This window comes from Pteropus medius, unplaced genomic scaffold (assembly GCF_902729225.1).
Source record: "Pteropus medius unplaced genomic scaffold, Ma_sr-lr_union100, whole genome shotgun sequence".
Lineage (NCBI taxonomy): Eukaryota > Metazoa > Chordata > Mammalia > Chiroptera > Pteropodidae > Pteropus > Pteropus medius.
Genome location: NW_024349801.1, coordinates 16261468 through 16279582, shown reverse-complemented (window position 1 = coordinate 16279582; position 18115 = coordinate 16261468). Strand labels below are relative to the sequence as shown.

The window sequence follows — 18115 nt, the reverse complement described above, 5'->3', positions numbered from 1 at the left end:
CATATATGTCAGAACTTTCAGTCAAGATGGCAGAGTAGGTAAAGACTGTGCTGGCCTCTTTCTATGACTATAACAAAACTACAACTAAATTATAAAACAATCACCCTCGAGAACCACCTGAAGACTAGCTGAACAGAACCTCTATAACTAAAGATATGAAGAAGTCATGTTGAGACTAGTAGGAGGGATAGAGACATGAAATGAATGGGACCCACACAGACATGTGGCAGTTAAGAATCAAGAGGTATATCTTGGCTGTGGCAGTACCCCTGAGGAGTGAGATGTCTCAGCCCCATACCAGACTTCCCAGTCTGGAGTACGAATGCTGGGAAGAGTAGTCCCCACACATATGGCTGTGAAAATCACCAGGGACTCCATCTGGGTAAGATGCAGGGCTGCTGCAGACCCAATCATTCTCTTAAAGGGATCAAACACAGACTCAGTTGCTCACAAACACTTGCTCTAGTCTCCATCAATGGAATAGCAGCTTGAAAAGCACACAGGACAATTGGGAGAAATTGAATTGTCTGGCTTTAGGGCAAGGGAGGGGCAGCTCTCTCCTGGACTAAGTGCCGCCAGGACCATTGTTCCTTTGTTGAACCTTCTTGCTACGCAGTCTGTAGGCTTAGGTGGCCGCAAATCTGAGTCTCCATCAACCTTAGTAACACCACTAGACCTACTGTGGCCATTCTAAGAGACCCTGCCCCACCCAACTAGGGCAACCCAAACCTCTTTTAGGGGCTTTTCCTCAGAAGTGCCTGGCTTCAGAGCACACCAGAGCACCACCCAATTAGCTCCACTAATAACACACCAAAAGGATAGACTCGACAGACACCAGATTCCGAATAAAGTAAATCCTGCTCTGTGGGGTCAGCCCCTGAAGAAAAGCTTGTCTTCTGAAGTCATGGCCAATCTTCACAGCCAGTCAGCCTGAGGGTCATTCCCAATTACTGATGTGCCAAGATCAATCAAGGCTCAACTATAACAAGAGTGCACACACAGCACACACAAGTGACATTCCTGGAGCACCTCGCTCAGGTAACTAGGAAGATTGTGCCACTGAGTCCCACAGGACACCTATTACATAAGGCCACCTGCTAAGACTGGTAGATGCATAAGATTTACCTAATACATAGAAAAAAACACAGGGAGGAAGCCAAAACGAAGTGACAAGAATGTCTCAAATAAAAGAACAGGACAGAATTCTAGAAAAAGAACTAAACAAAATGGAGGCAAGCAATCTATCATATACAGAGTTCAAAACATTACTCAATGGACTCAACGGACGAAAAGGTGAATCCAGTGATAACTTACACAAAGAGATAGAAACTATAAAAAAGAATTAGTCAGAAATGAGAATACAATAATTGAAATGAGGAATCCATTAGATGGAACCAACATCAGATTAGATGAGACAAAGGATCTAATCCATGATTTGGAAGACAAAGTAGTGGAAATGCCCAATCAAAAAAGCAAAGATAAAAAAGAATTTAAAAAAATGAAGATAGTTTAAGGGAACTCTGGGGCGACATCAAACTTAACAACGTTCACATTGTAGGTGTACCAGAAAGAGAAGATAGAGAGCAAGGGATTGAAAACCTATTTGAAGAAATAATGATGGAAAACGTTTGTAGTGTGGCAAAGGAAATTGACTTACAAATACAGGAAGTATAAAGAGTTCTAAACAAGATGAACCCAAAGAGACCTACACCACATCATAATTAAAATGCCAAAGGTTAAATACACTGAGAAAATCGTAAAAGAATCAATAAACAATTAGTAACATACAAAGAAGCTCCAATAAGACTGTCAGCTTATTTCACAACAGAATCCTTGCAAGCTAGAAAGGAATGGTACTATATATTCAAAGTGATAAAAAGCAAGAACCTACAATCAAGTTTACTCTACCAAGAAATGCTATTATTTAGCATCAAAGGAGAGATAAAGAGCTTCCCAGACAAGAAAAAGCTAAAGGAGTTCATCACTTCCAAACTAACATTACAACAGATGTTAAAGAGACTTCTTTAAGAAGATGAAGAAAATTTAAAAAGATAAATATGAATAACGAAATGGCAATAACTATATATCTATCAACAATTACTTTAAATGCAAATGTATTAAATGCTCTAATCAAAAGACATAGGGTCTTTTGGATAAGAAAACAGATCTACACATACGCCGACTACAAGAGACCCATGTTAGATCAAAAGATACACACAGACTGAATGTAAAGGGGTAGAAAAAGGTATTTCAGGCAAATGGAAACAAACAAAAAACTGGGGTAGCAATACTTACAGCAGACAAAATACACTTTAAAACAAAGGCTATAACAAGAGACAAATGACATTTTACAATGATAAAGGAATAAATCTAACAAGAGGATGTAACATAAATACTTATGCACCCTAAATATATAAAACAAATATTGACTAACTTAAAGATTGGCAGTAATATAGTAATAGTAGGAGACTTTATTACTCCACTAACATAAATGAATAGATCATCCAGACAGAAAATCAAAAAGGAAACAGTTGCTTTAAATGATACATTTGAGTAAATGGACCGAATTGATATTTTCAGGACATTTCACCCCAAAACAGCAGAATGTGCATATTCTTCAAGTATACATGGGACATTTTTCAGGATGGACCATATGTTAAGCAGCTCTCAATAAATTTGATTGAAGTCATATTAAGCATCTTTTATCGAAATGTTATGAAAATAGAATCAGCTAAACGAAGAAAATTGAAAAACACACAAACACAGGAGCTAAATAAGAAGCTACTAAATAGTGAATGGTTAAAAATGAGATCGAGGAAGAAATCAAAAGATACCTTGAGACGAATGAAAATAAAAACACAATGACCCAAAATCTATGGAACAGGATGGAAGCAGTTCTAAGAGAGAAATTCACAGTAATGCAGGCCTACCTCAAGAAACAAGAAAAATCTCAAATAAATAATCTAACCTTACACCTAAAGAAACTAAAAGAACAAACAAAGCCAAACATGAGTAGAAGGAAGGAAATAATAAAGATTAGACCAGAAATAAGTGAAATAGTGGATTATAAGAAAATATTACAAGCAATTATATACCAACATATTGGACCATCTGGAAGAAATGGATAAATTTCTAGAAACATACCATCTTCCAAGATTGAGTCAAGAAGAAACAGAAAATCTGAACTGACCTATGACTACTAACAAAGTCAACGCCAGTAATAAAAAACTCAACAAGCAAAAGTCCTAGACCAGGTGGCTTCACAGGTGATTTTTACCAAACATTCAAAGATTTTACATCTATCCTTGTCAAACTATTTCAAAAAGTTGAAAAGAAGGGAAGGCCCCCAAGCCTATTTTATGAGACCAGCATCACCTTGATTCCAAAACTAGACAAAAGTAATTCAAGAAAAGAAAATTATAGGCCAATATCTCTTATGAACATAGATGCAAATATCCTCAACAAAATACTAGCAATCCAAATTCAGCAATCCTTTAAAAGGGTGATATACCACGAATAAGTGGGATTTATTCCTGACATGGAAGTTTGGTTCAGTATCCACAAGTCAATTAACATGACACACCACTTAAACAAAATGAAGGATAAAAATCATATGATAATATCAATAGAGGCAGAAAATCATATGACAAAGTCTAAAATCCATTATTATAAAAACTCTCAGCAAAGTGGGAATAGAGTGAAAATACCTCAACAAAATAAAGGCCATATATGACAAACCCACAGCCAACATCCCAACCAACAGGGAAAAGCTAAAATTGTTTTCTTTAAGATCAGGAACAAGACCAAAGATGTCCACTTTCACCACTTTTATGCAACTTAGTATTGGAAGCCATAGCTACAACAATAAGACAAGGGAAAAAAGTTATACGAATTGGAAAGGAAAGGGTCGAACTGGCATTATTTGCAGATGACAAAATACTCCATACAGAGAACCTTAAACATTTCATTAAAAAAATTAGAACTGATAAATGAATTCAGAAAGTAGCAGGATACAAAATTAATATTCAGAAATTGGTTGCATTTTTATATACCGATACCAAACTAACAAAAAGCGAAATTAAGAAAACAGTCTTATTTACAATTGCATAAAAAAATACCTCAGAATAAATTTGACCAAGGAAATGGATGATCTATACTTGGAAAATTATAAGACACTGAAGAAAGAAATTGAAGATGAAAATAAATGGAAGTATAGACCATGCTCATGGATAAGTAGAAGTAAAATTGTTAAACTGCCCCAAAGCAATCAATAGATTCAGTGTAATCCCTACCGAAATAACAATGGCATTTTTCACAGAAGTATAACAGATAATCCTAATATATATATGGATCCACATAAGACCCTAAATAGCTGCAGTAATCTTGAGAAAATAGCAATGTTGGAGGTATTATGCTACCTGATTTCAAACTATAGTACAAGGCCATAGTAATCAAAAGAGCATGGCGCTGGCATAAAAACAGACACATAGATCAACAGAACAGAACAGAGAGCCCAGAAATAAACCCATCCCTGTTTGGTCAATTAATCTATGATAAAGTAAGCAAGAATATGCAATGGGGTAAATACAGTCTCTTCAATAAATGATGGGAGAACTGGACAGACATGCAAAAACTGAAACTAAACCACTTTCTTACACCACATACGTGAATAAACTGAAAATGGACTAAAGACTTAAATGTAAGAGTTGAAACCATAAAAATCCTAGAAGAAAGCATAGGTAGTAAACTCTTTGACATTGCCCTTAGTAATATTTTTTTGGATATATCTCCTCAGTCAAGGGATACAAAAGAAAAAATAAACAAATGGGACTAAATCAAACCAAAAAGGTTGTACATGACAAAGGAAGCCATTGACAAAACAAAAAGACAACCTACCAAATGGGAAAAGATATTCACCAATGATATATCTAATAAAGGATCGATATCCAAAATTTATAAAGGACTCATGTAACTTAACACCAAAAATCGCCCCCCCCCAAAATAACAACAACAACAAAAACAATTCAATTCAAAAATGAGCAGAGTACTTGAATAGACATTTCTCTGAAAAGGGCATACATGACCAAAAGACATATGATGAGTTGCTCAATGTCACTAATTATCAGAGAATTGCAAATTAAAACCACAATGAGATATTACTTCAAACCTGTCAGAATGGCTATCATCAGTAAAGTAACAAACAAGTGTTGGTGAGGATATGGAGAAAAGGGAACTCTCATGTACTGTCATTGGGATTGCAAATTGATGCAACCACTGAGGAAAATAATATGGAGTTTCCTCAAAAAATTAAATATAGATCGATCTATATTTAATACAAATACCATAAGATTTCACTTATATGTGAAATCTAAAAAACAAAACAAAACAGAAACAAACTCATAGATACAGAGAACAAAATGATGGTTGTCAGATGTGGGGGTGATTGGGTTAGTGGATAAAAGACTTAAAGGAATAAAGAAGTACAAATTGGCAGTTCCAAAATAGTCACAGGGAATATAGTTGATAATATTGTGATAACTATGTATGATGTCAGGTGCATACTAGACTCTGGGGGATCACTTTTGTAGGTTATATAAATGTCTAACTATTATGCTATATACCTAAAAGTAATATAACATTGGATGTCAACTGTAATTAAAAATTTAATTTAAAAACTTAAAAAGAAAAGTTTTATAGAATAAAATAGAAAAAAATAATACATATATGTCACAATGAGTGGTATACCCACATTCTCTTGATTTATTCTAAAGTGGATCTTCTGCTGCTAGCATTTGATGTTGAAGTAGAAGGAAAGGAAAAAAGTACATATGTGCTGTGACTAAAATCCTCAAAATAGTTTATATTATGTTAGTGCTTGACACTATGCTTATGCTTATGTTGAAAAATATGTGTCTATCAAATGTTTTATTTTTTAACACATTTTCATACATATCAAAGTGAGATTTTTGAACTAATGTTTGTATGAAGATTTAATCCTTGAGTTCAGTTCCACTTTACATCTCATTCCGAAGAAATTCAAAGCTTAAAAAAGAGTGAATCCAGAGGTCACATGTTAAAATTAAAAATACAAAATAATCTTTTGCTCATGATCCATTGAAATTAAATTGCTATTGGTGTAACTAGCCCTTTTGTACAATTTTAAAACATTTCCTGTTGTCGATAGGCAAATATTGCAATAACCCAAGAGAACTTTAAACGTTTTATCAAATTTGTGAAGAAAAATATATTTTGACTTCAATTCAACTACTGCTGTTAAATCAATCAGATCTCTTCTACATTTAGTAATTTTAATTATTAAATCTGAGAATTTCTAGATATTCCCTGTGAATTTGTTTGAAAATAGGTCCATCAACTGATATTTTCTACTTTGTGCTAAGGATAGTGAATTTATTGTACCACAGGTATGCTCTAAAATGCAGACCTCCGCTTTAACACTCAGGATATGCCATGCTGTGGAACTAAAAAATAATAATACTAGGCAATAAATATGTATGTCTGTATCAGGCCTGCAATTAATATGAATTACTATTTTTGACTATCTCATGCATGTAAGACACTGCTGGGATATATATCTAGCCACCATCAGTATTGACCACCCATCACAGTTTTGTTTACAAGACACAACTGGAATTGATTTCAAGTTTTAAAGGACCAATTTATAAGCAAACTTTTTCCTCTCATGATATGTAATTCAAGGACAGCTTTCCTGGGAAATATTTGGCATATAGGGGTCTAAAGGAAGATTAGATAAAACATCTCTCATATATATATTTTTTGGCTCCCTTGCCAAATCTCCACAAAGTCATTGCAAGGGTTCAGTGAATTGGGAATCATTTTCATCGTCCCTAAGATTAGGTCTTATACCTCAACCCCCTTGCCCAGATTTCCCAGACATGTTCTTGAATATTTATTCCATCAAACGGTGACTCCGGGATTCCTTTACCCGTGCAAGCCAGGCAATGCAGCAAAAAAGCTATTCTTCACTGTCACACACTTCACATAGACAAGGCTCTGCTGGCAGTTTAAGATAAGTAATATCTGCTGGAAGAAAGTCAAAGATGTAAATCCTTTCTGTGCCTTATGTACTGCAGACTTGTTTAGCACAAGAATGTCTTGATGCTTGAGAAGTTGATCTCCAAATGACTTACAAACTTCAGAACCACAGTGATGGTGAGGAAGTGGAGAGTAAGTGAGGTCGAGGGCAGAAATACAGTAGAATGGAGGAGGGGAGAGGTGGAGGAAAGAAGAAAACTATAACCCTTATTAGGGACAGTTTGAATTAGTGGATTTCACAGCAAACTTAGAGTCAGAAGTTATCAGTTTCCTTGGATGATTCTATCTGGATATATGACCTTGGATAAATCACTGAAGTCTCTAGCCCTTGGTGTCCTCATTTGTAAGGTAGGAATCATTACCTGTGATACCTACTTCAGAGGTGTGGGCATTCTGAGGACACAGTGATTTTATAGATGATAAAGTTTACATTGCTGCAGCTCTGCCTCTGGCCACAATTTCTCTCCAAATAATGTGTTTCTCCTCCTCTCATATGAGGATATACATAGAGGACAACTCTCAGAGAGATCCTTCTTGCAGTATAACAAGATATAAGAGGAAAGAGTAGTGTTGGCATTGTGCAAATTAGTTTTACTATCTCTATCCAGGAGTTAGGGGCAGGTGGCAGACAGAATGGTTAGTAGTAAAATACTCAGTCTTAGTAATCAGATAGACCTAGATTTGACATTGAATAAGTTATTTACCTCTTTAAATCTCATTGTAATTCCTCTGTAAAATGAGCGTGGTGATAGCATCTATGTCCTAGCATTGTTAGTATTGAATGGGGCTGTGCTTGGCCCCATGACTCGCACGGAAATGCTGTCAAAGATTTGTTGTTGATGATCTTCTGTTATTTTTGTTGTTATACTTCATTATAGGTCATGGCCAGGAGTGTCTTAGCTTTTAATGAATAAATACGTCTTCGCAGCATTTACCCAGAAGAGCTCTATAGAGTTGTCCACGTGAGAAGCAACCCAATAGTATGTTAGCATCAATAATTGGGAATTCCCATTTTTTGATGTGGGGCTCACATTTGAAGCTCAAATCTGGGGCTCCTTTTGTTTCCTCTGTTCATGACATTCTTAGTCATTGAGCTACCTCTCTCAATAAAGGGTCACATGAGTATCTCAGCCTTAGTTTCAGCTATTCTGGAGAATAAGTACATATTAGTTTAAGTGTATTATTTACCCAGACCTTTTTAAAGTGAAAGCTTATAGTATATGCCATCTAATGACTATTTGAAATCAGAAAATCAACCCCAAATATACCCTTAAAATATGGTAATATGTTATGGACAAAGAGATAGAAAATGCCTTTACTTATTTAGTTCAGGGTTCTGCCCATTACAGGAAACCCCATTTATGCTCCATTAGTGTGGACCATCCCACTCTGAGGTCCCCAGAGCTGAGATTTTATAGTACTGCCTTGGGAGAGGCTGAGGAGCCCTGAAATGAGTCATATCGCCTGGTGATTGCACTTTGTCTCTGCTCTCTGTTTTATCTCTACTGCATGCAAAACCACCCCCAAGAGGGCAAAAGTTGAATCTTATCACCAAAATATTTTAGATATTAGACGGTGTTATGATCTTCCATAGGGGGCCCACAGAAGTTTCCTTATGGCAGGTTATGAAAATAAGATTGAAAAGTACTCTGTAAAGCGACTGAGGTCTCCAAAATGACTCACCTATACTATCCTATCCAAACAAAGGAGTTGGAAACAGCTGAGAGCAAGACCCATAGTTTTCCATTCTGGACTAAATGGTATCCTCACAAAATTCATATATTGAAGCTTTAACCTTCAGCACATTGGAATGTGACTGTATTTGGAGATAGGGACTTTTAAGAGGTATTTAAGTTTAAATGAAGTCATAAGGGTAGAGCCCTAACCCAATATGCCTGGTGGCCTTTTAAGAAGAGAAGGAGACAACAGCCGTACACACACAGAGAAAAAGGCCATCTGAGGGCACAGCAAGAAGGCAGCCACCTGCAAGCCAGGGAGAAAGGCCTCAGGAAAAAACAAACATACTGACACCTTAATCTTGGATTTCTAGCCTCAAAAGTGTGAGAAAATCAATGATTAATTTCTGTTGTTTAAGCCCTCTAGTATTTTATTTGGTTAAGGTAGCCATATCACACTAATACAGAACCAAAGTCCCAGTTTTATACTTTAAAGTTGATATTTTACATTGGCAGAAAGTAGGCTTCCTAATATTGAAACTCAAAAGTAGTCAGATTTACCAACCTAGTCACAAGAAGTGATGCAAAACTGTACACTTCTCCATGTGAGGGCCTGAGTATAGATATTTTAGCAGGTTGCAGAAGAGAAAGGATATGCGTGTGTGTATGCATGTGGCTATTTCTTCTTTTAAATACATCAGTCAGATTAAATAACTTCTCTACTCATGTGAAGCGGTGAATGAGTAGAAGGAGGTGAAAAATATGAAATTATTGGAGCTCCCTCCACATCTAAGGAAACATTTGAATAGTGACCATCTCTATCACCAGTCTAGCAACTATCTCAGTGGCACAGCCCATTGACATCTTCTAAATCTAAATTTATTGAGCCCAAGCACTGGGATGCCAGGAGGAATGAGCTCTTTTGCTATTGTGGCTAGTAATAAGTAGCCAAGTGAAAGATTGAGTCATAAACTAAATATAAGCTAGGTTAAAATGAAAAAAGAGTGAGATAATAATAGTAAATAATAATAATACCATATTTTCGAGTGACTAAAGTTTGATTCTTTTTTGGATAAATTTTTGCTATCTGTGGTTGGAATATGATAGATATCACTAAAGCAAACCAAGACACTAGGATCCAGGGAAGAGAGACTGGAAAAATAATTAAGAGACTGCAGGAACTCTATAAAATTGTTGAGTTGAAGGGATCAGAGGTAGAGATGGCTGTGCCCAGAAGATGAGAGAAACTATTGTATGATGGTAAGAGTGGGTATTTGATCAAAGGTAATTGCTTAGAATTGTGTTTGATGGTTGTACCTTGCTTTTCTGATGTTCAAGAATGGAAGATAGAGGGGCCTGACCAGAGAATCAGGGGATAAATAGGAGAAGGGTCCAGTGGAAACTTTAAATCATACCAAAGCAAGAACACAGTGAAAGTACTGGGCATTACAGTATTGCTCCAACACAGAAGGGCCCTCAACATAGCCAGGGTAGCTTTACAACACCTTTACAATTAGACCTGCAAGAATGAGAATGCCAATTTGGATAGGAATTTATATTTACAACTCACTTCTTCCCATCCTCATAACCATCCTATGATGCATAAAGAGTACTTATTAATGCCATTTTACAGAAAGGAAAATTGAGAAGTAAATTACAGCAAGTGAGTAAAGCCGGATCTGTGATCTGTGGGGGGAAAAAAAAAAATCAGTGGGGTGATCAAGTGTTAGATACTTGCCAGCCACTGTTGCTGTTCATTTCCCTATAGGATACTGAGACCCAAGGCTGATCTATGGATATTCCTGAATGACTGAGATAATATGATTGATTCATTGTTCTAAAGGGCGAAATTTGACAGGGGCACGACCTCTTATTTGACTCCATTTTCCTCCCCAGGAAAAAGATGCCACTGACTTCTAGGATGACAGTTGAGTGAAAATGAGATAGTGGACTTTTCTGGAAGGGAAAGAACATTTTTGAGGAGTGAGCAATAATAGTACGGAAGCTTCATCAATAACTTTGAAGCTAGGTTGGGGCATTTTGAATTGAGAATCCCAATGAAAACAATGGGACCAGCAACAACAAGCATTCCAAGATTGTCACACATTCTGCAACTCAGGATTCCATTCTCTCATGAGATATGCATTGAATAGGCCAAGGATCTGACATTTGAACAGCTCATGATCCAGTGATATTTATGCAAAGACATTTGGGCCATGTTGCAGCCATGACAAATCATTTCCAGGTGTTTGCAGAATATCACTGGCATAATCTTTTGAGAGGCTGTTAAAGAACAGGGCTGGTGTTTTGTTGATTCTACTGTTCCTACATTTTGTTTTGTGGGGAAGGCAGAATGCCACCTACACCAAGAGAGACTGTTGCAATGTATACATATAACATTTGAACTTTAAACCTCTAAGAATGCTCTTAATTGTGTCTTTGCAATGAGTCCTTATGTCTCAGAGCTGCTTAGGAACCAGTAACAAAAAGGCAGAACTTCTCAAACAGAAGTTGACCTCTTGAAAAAGTATGTTCATAGTGTTAACCTAGCTGCTTCTTCCTTTCACCCCCAATAACTACTTAATGTGCTCGTCGAGCACATTCTTCACTCTAATTAAAGAGAGGTGATGGAATGAAAGAAAGTGGGAAAGGGTAAACAAGAGAGGCTGTGCTAGAATTCTAGCAGACCATGAGGCTCAATGGCAGATGATGGTCAAATGTGAATACTCCATAAGGAATTCTGAGAGGGAGAGGATCTGAGAACCAACTTCATTCTGAGTAGCTTTTTATCCCCTCAATTAAATATGGACTAACATGGAGTGTTTACCATGTTGTCCTGGACTCCCATCTATAATAATGTCCCTTTAGACTGGACAGTCTTACCCTTCCCATTTACCTGACCTCTTCATTGTGTAAAACATCTTCTGCAACAGTTATTAGATAAATCACTGGACTTTTCTGGACTTGCTGCCTTCACAGGAGATATTACTTATTATTGCAGTTACTTTTTAGCTACATATCCTCTGGTCCTACTACGTTATGAAATTATTTGCCTACTATTTTGAGTTATACAGTTTTTTCATCAGTTTAGAACGTTCACAGACATTTTCTATAAATATAAACGTATGCATATTTTTCTACTTATAGTTGTCACTGATAAGTATCAAACTTCTTCCTCCACCCCCTCAAAATGCAATATTTTCAAAGTCTTCTTGAATTAGTAGCAGAAGATTAAAATACTATTTGTAAAAAGGGATTGAGATATTTCTCACACAAACCTTCTTTATCTCATCAATCAACCCAGGAAAAGAGACTCTATATTTTCCTAGCTAAGATAAAATTTTTCAGTTTTCCCAGCATATGATTTTTTTCAAACAGCTTGAGGAGGGAACAGATTTATATTCAGTACCCTTCTATAGTCATTCTGTTTTCCCATTGATGTGAGAAACTTAGTCTGTTTTTATTTTCTTGCTTTTCTTCAGTTAGATTTCCTTTGGATGTAATAACCTTTTCTCTCACTACTCCACCAGTTCGTACCAAATACTCTCTACACGTAGCTGTTCATTTTCAACATCCCTTTGAAAGTTTAAATGTCGCATTTGCATTTCATTCAATGTTTAAAATACAAGGAGCTGAAAATGAAATGAGACCATAGGAGAGAGCCTTTCAGTGAGTAGAAAATAGTAATAAATTCAGTGCTGTGACCCCAATTACGGGTGTTCAACCTCATAAGACCCGTTCATTCATCCTGCTCAGTGGGAAACACTGACACGATCCCCTCCTCAGGCCCCACACTCATTTCCCTCTGTCCCCATCAGAGTTTCTGTGTGACTAGTGATCACAGTGTTGAAACATTTGCTTTTACTGCATCTTTGTATTTCTACGATGAGGCCTTATAGCAAAATAAAACCTAAATCTTCCTGTGGCTCTGCGGGACTTTAAAACTGTAAGGATAATAAGGAGTTTGGTGGTGTGTTTTGATCCAGGGATACTGCTTTCTACCAGTTTTCAGAAGCAGATACATTGTTGATGGATAGTGCAGAAGTTTTTTATTCTCATGGAATTAGCAAAATTACTTATCATTGAAAATAACAAGCAGACACTGAGAAGATAGCAGGTTGCTCCATGAAAGAGATTTTACAAGTAATGTATCTTTGGAGCCAGATAAATGTGGGTTAAATATTATCTCTATCGCCTGGTGGTAGGGTGACTGAGACACAGCTCATCTGAGCCTCAGAGTTTTGTCTGTAGAATAGGCACAGTAATGTACACTTCAAGCTTTGTTGTAGAATTAAGTGATAGCACATACATAAATTTTCCTTAAACCATCTTGGATAATTTCTGAACATTCAATGCATTGTGATTGTTACTACTGTTATTGCATAATACTATTTAATATTAGTATGCAGATTCTTTTTTGCCTTTATTGACTTGCCCCTACTGTGAGAGACACTCAAATGAATATCTTGTTCCTTGGAAATACCATTGCAGGACATGTATATTCTTTTTTTTTTAAGTCTACAACACCTGGTATTCCTAGGTGGTCTCCCATCCAAGTACTAACCAGGCCCGACCATGCTTAGCTTCTGAGATCAGATGAGATTGGGCATGTTCAGGGTGGCATGGCCATAGAGGACATGAATATTCTTAAGTGTATTCTTTGACTCAAAAAAGCTTCAGGGAGTGTAGTTAATTTCTTATTTCAACAAGTACTCATGGGAGACCTAAACTACACCTCGTATGTTCTACATGTTGGGCATTCAGTAAGGAATATGATAGATGAATTTTCTAGAGCTTACATTCTAAGAGAGGAAAACAGAGAAAAATAAACAAATACATGATCAAACTGGATACTTTTATGGAGTTATATGTGTTGTACAGAAAGTAAAACAGAAGCATGTGATTTGGAAAGAGATTAATTTGGATTGTGTGTTCAGGGACAAGAGCAGCCTCACACTAGAGACATTTTTGAGTTTATTCCCGAATCTCAAGTAGGATCCAATCTTGGAAAGAGCTGGGATAGGAGGAAAAGGCATTCTGGGCAGTCAGGGAAAGCCATTAAGCTGGCACTAGAAAGGAGGGCTACTGGCCTGGGCAATGGGGATGGGTTATTGAGAGGTGAAGAGAAGTCATAGGCAGAGGAATACTGTGTCAGCCTTTCTAGGACACTATAAGGGATTTGTATTGTGTTATGGTTGGGGAAATGGGGAAAGGGTGAGTTGACTCTTGCTGATGTTCAGTTGTGACATGATAATGGCTTTGAACAGGTGACGTCTAGAAGTCTAGATGGGAGTAGTGGATAGATCAGTATATATTTTGGAACTAGAGCTGATAGGCTTTGTTTCATGGATGTATGGGGTAAGGGAAAGAGAGGAAGAATGAATTATTCCTAAATTATTTATAGTCATAGCACTAAATAAGAGATGCAAGATCCTCAGAAAAATAACGAATCTCAGGAATTGTAAAATTATATCTGGGTATGAAATCCGAACATTGGGAGCTGAATATTAACTATTCAACTTACTATGCAGCCATAGGTAAATAATATGATTTTCCAGTTTTCATCTTCTTCAAATGAGGATAATAAAACTACATTTATCTATCTGAAAGAAGTGTCTTGATAGCCAAATAAACTCACTGTTATTTTATGGTAATGTTTTATTGAATATTTAATATATGCAGTACATCATGCCAAGAATTTTCTGTTTACTCCTTAAACATGAGGTAAAGGACATTCATTCCTAGTCCCACTGTACAGGTGATGACATTCCGGCACAAAGAGATTTAAAATGTTCACATGGTCAAATAGCTAGAGCACGGGTTTAGTTCCTACACGTTCTTGACTCCAGAGTCTACGCCATTAACTGTTATTTAAAATGTCTCTTAGTAAGTTTTATAAAGGTTACCAAAGTTTACAGATGCAAATTATCATTAACATTGTTAACAAGAATGATAAAAAGGAAAAAGTATTTTAATAGGCATAATTTTAAAACTCAGAAGATACACTATGTATGAGTAAAAGTTCAAATTCAGCTGAAACATAGTTTATGATGGGATTGAAACTCGGAATGAAATTATATGATAAATTAACTAATCCTTTCAATAAGGAAGAAAAGATTTAGGCTGACACCAGTGACAGAATCTGATATTTATTTCCTATCTTTCGTGACACCTAATAATAGGTCCTTAAGTAGGTATTTAATAGACTACAAAATATTAAATAGGTCTTTTAGGCAATAATCTCTATAATCCTACATTATACATTTTTAAAGGGCAAGGCCTTGTCTTTTCCTTTTTTGTTTCCTTGTCTTATTTTGCCTTCCCTAACAGTGCTTAGAATAATAGAATTTCATTGAATTTATTATTTGTCACATAAAATAAGCTCTTACTGCTAGGCACTAATGAGAAGGAACGTGAGCACAGATGGTACCAAAATGCCGATAAGTCAATAACTATTTTCATCACTGTCCTAAGGCAAAGCAATAATCAAACTGTTGGAGCCTAGGGTCCAATCTGATACAGAAAAAGAGTTTTATCCTCTTGTTTTTATTGTTAGCTGATTTTCATTTCTTAATTGGTTAAACATTTGTTTAAAAATCTAAGATCTCAGAGTACATGGAACTTTGACAATTTTTCAATATACATAACAGATTTTATGTATAGCCATGTTTCACGTTCTATCATGTTGCTGGGCTTTGAAATAATATATACCCTAGAGATATCAGCACATTGCTTTGGAAGGTTAGGGAATAAAGTCAAGCCACTACCCTTTACCCTAGAGATATCAGCACATTGCTTTGGAAGGTTAGGGAATAAAGTCAAGCCACTACCCTTCTTGCCCCACACCCAGACTAAGTCTTATTTCCCTGACACATGACTTCATTATATATTTTCTCTGCATTAGTACTTTCCACTATTTGTTATTTATTTATTTATTTATTTATTTATTTATTTATTTATTTATTTATTTATTTATATCTATCTAGTACCTGTATCCCTCTTGTGCTCTGTATATTCCAAGAGTGTAGAACTATATGTGCTGAACTACAAATCACCCTTGCTTAAACAAGTGTCTGAGGTAACATGTGCTTGTTAAATAGATAAGAGGTGCATATGCCGTTGGGCCTTTAAACACATTATCCTACCAGAGAAGCATCTGATTCTTAAACAACAATAATGAAAAGTTGTAAGTTGATGTATTAGATATGTATCAGCCATCTATTACTGCATGAGTTACCCCAAAACTCAATGGTTTATGATAACAACAACCGCATTATCATCTTCCACAGTTTTAGGAATTTGAGAAAAGTCAGGCTGGTGGTTCCACCTGTGGGTCACTCATGTAGGTGCTGTCAGATAGGAGCTGGTGGTAGAACAATAAGCGATTGGAGTATATGGCAGATGCTGGGTCATCTCTGTCTCTTCATGTCGTCTTAGGTATTTTCCATATGATGCCCTGGCATGAGAAGTCTGGCCTTCCTGACAATATGGTGTACTCAGAGCAGTTAGACTGATTCCATGGTAGCTTAGGTCTCTAGTCTAAGTCTTCTAGAAAATCAAGCAGAAGCTATATCACTTTTATGACCTACATTTGGTAGTCACATAGTGTCTCTTCTGCCATACTCATCTAGCTGACTATTCACTAAGGTCAGCTAAAGGGAAGGATTATAGGTTCCACTTTTTGAAGGGAGCAACGTCAAAGAATTTTTAGACATGTTTTAAAGTTATCACAGTACATTATGTAAAATATGTTTCTTTTAGACATTTTTCTGAAATTCCTATGCCTGTCTTCCCTCTTCTATTTCCCCACCTAACTCGTCATCCTACTCCAGGAGACAGCCATATGTATGCTGATAGGGCAAACACGGTTTATCAAACAAAAATTACCTAAGGATGTAGTATAAGGGAGGCCAATTTGTATTGTCTTCTACATGAAAAGAAGAGGGAATTTGGAAATGTGCCTGATGTCTTATTTTCCTTCCATTTCTTTTCCCTACAAACCTTTAGTCTGGAGACTCCATCAAGCTGGGTTATTTCAGAGGAGACACAAATGAGCAGAGTTGTGTGAGCTGGCTGGTAGAAGGGGAAAGCCTCTCTGGGAATCCCATTGTGAGTGGGAGAAGACAGATGTGTTAGCAGCTGTTCAGCTACATAATGAGTCAGCCACCAGTGCACATGGATAATCTGTAAGACAGCTAATCCATTCACAGATAATCAAGAATTGACCATATGTCACAGCAGGACTGTGTGTGAAGACAGCACATAAGGAAAGAGGAAAAACAGGAATTTGTTATCTTAAAAAACAAACAAACAAAAAAAAACAAAAAAAAACACTCATAATTATGGATAATAATAGTGGACCATTCACATAAGTAACTTGTGTTTTTTCAAAGCATTATCATAAGCTCCCTTTAATTTGTTTTCTTGTGAAACAGACAAAGTAGGTTTCTCTATTTCCATTTTTTTTTTTTAAATAAAAGCACTTAAAAAGGATGGGAGAGAGGAGACTAATATTTATTGCTCACTAACTCTGTGTTAGTCACTAAGACTTACCTAGAACTACAGAAATAATTAGTAATATGACAGACAGAATATTGGCATTTTAAGTAGCAGTCTAATTCTGATGGAGTATGATATTAATTGTCTTTTGCAAATCTAATAAAACATAGGTTTCAGTTGTAAATTTTTTTCACTCTACATCTTTAAATTACAAAAATACATGCCAACATCACATAATCCCTATCTTCACTCTGCCTCAGGATTGAGTTTCATTTGGTGGTCATCTCATGGTTCATTTGCATTTTACACTTATAATTTCCTCAACGTCATCAAGTGCACTTGTAAAAAATTCAGATTCCTAGAATCTCCTCCCTAGTGAATCTGAATGAGTAAGTTGTGAGAGGGGCCAAAGATCATCACATTTAAACAAATACTTTCAGTCTGTGAGGCTCTAAAAAACATTTTGAGAAACACTATTCCAGAGAATGTGTCTCACCTTGAGGTAATTTTACCTCTCAGGCACATTCGGCAATATAGAGATATACTTGGTTATCGTAACTGGGAAATGGATACAGCTGGTATCTAGTGGGTAGAGGCCAGTTATGATGCTAAACATTCTACTGTGAATAGGGCAGGCTCCCATGGCATATCTGGCCCGAAGCGTGTGTGTGTGTGTGTGTGTGTGTACATGCATGTATGTGTGTATGTGCAAATAATGTGTGTATATGTACACATATAACATATGTATGTGTGTATATATATATTATTTTAGAAAGAAAGAAAAAATTTTCCTTGAACATATACAATGTTTTTCCATACTAAATAATATGAGCTTAACTTCTGCTCTTCAATAAAGCCTGAGTGAT

At 36.3% G+C, this 18115-nt stretch overlaps 1 pseudogene; it reads right to left on the bottom strand.

The window, feature by feature from the left end:
- Positions 1–13265: 13265 nt before the first annotated feature.
- LOC120623168 (uncharacterized) lies at positions 13266–13384 on the bottom strand (annotated as a pseudogene).
- Positions 13385–18115: the final 4731 nt, after the last annotated feature.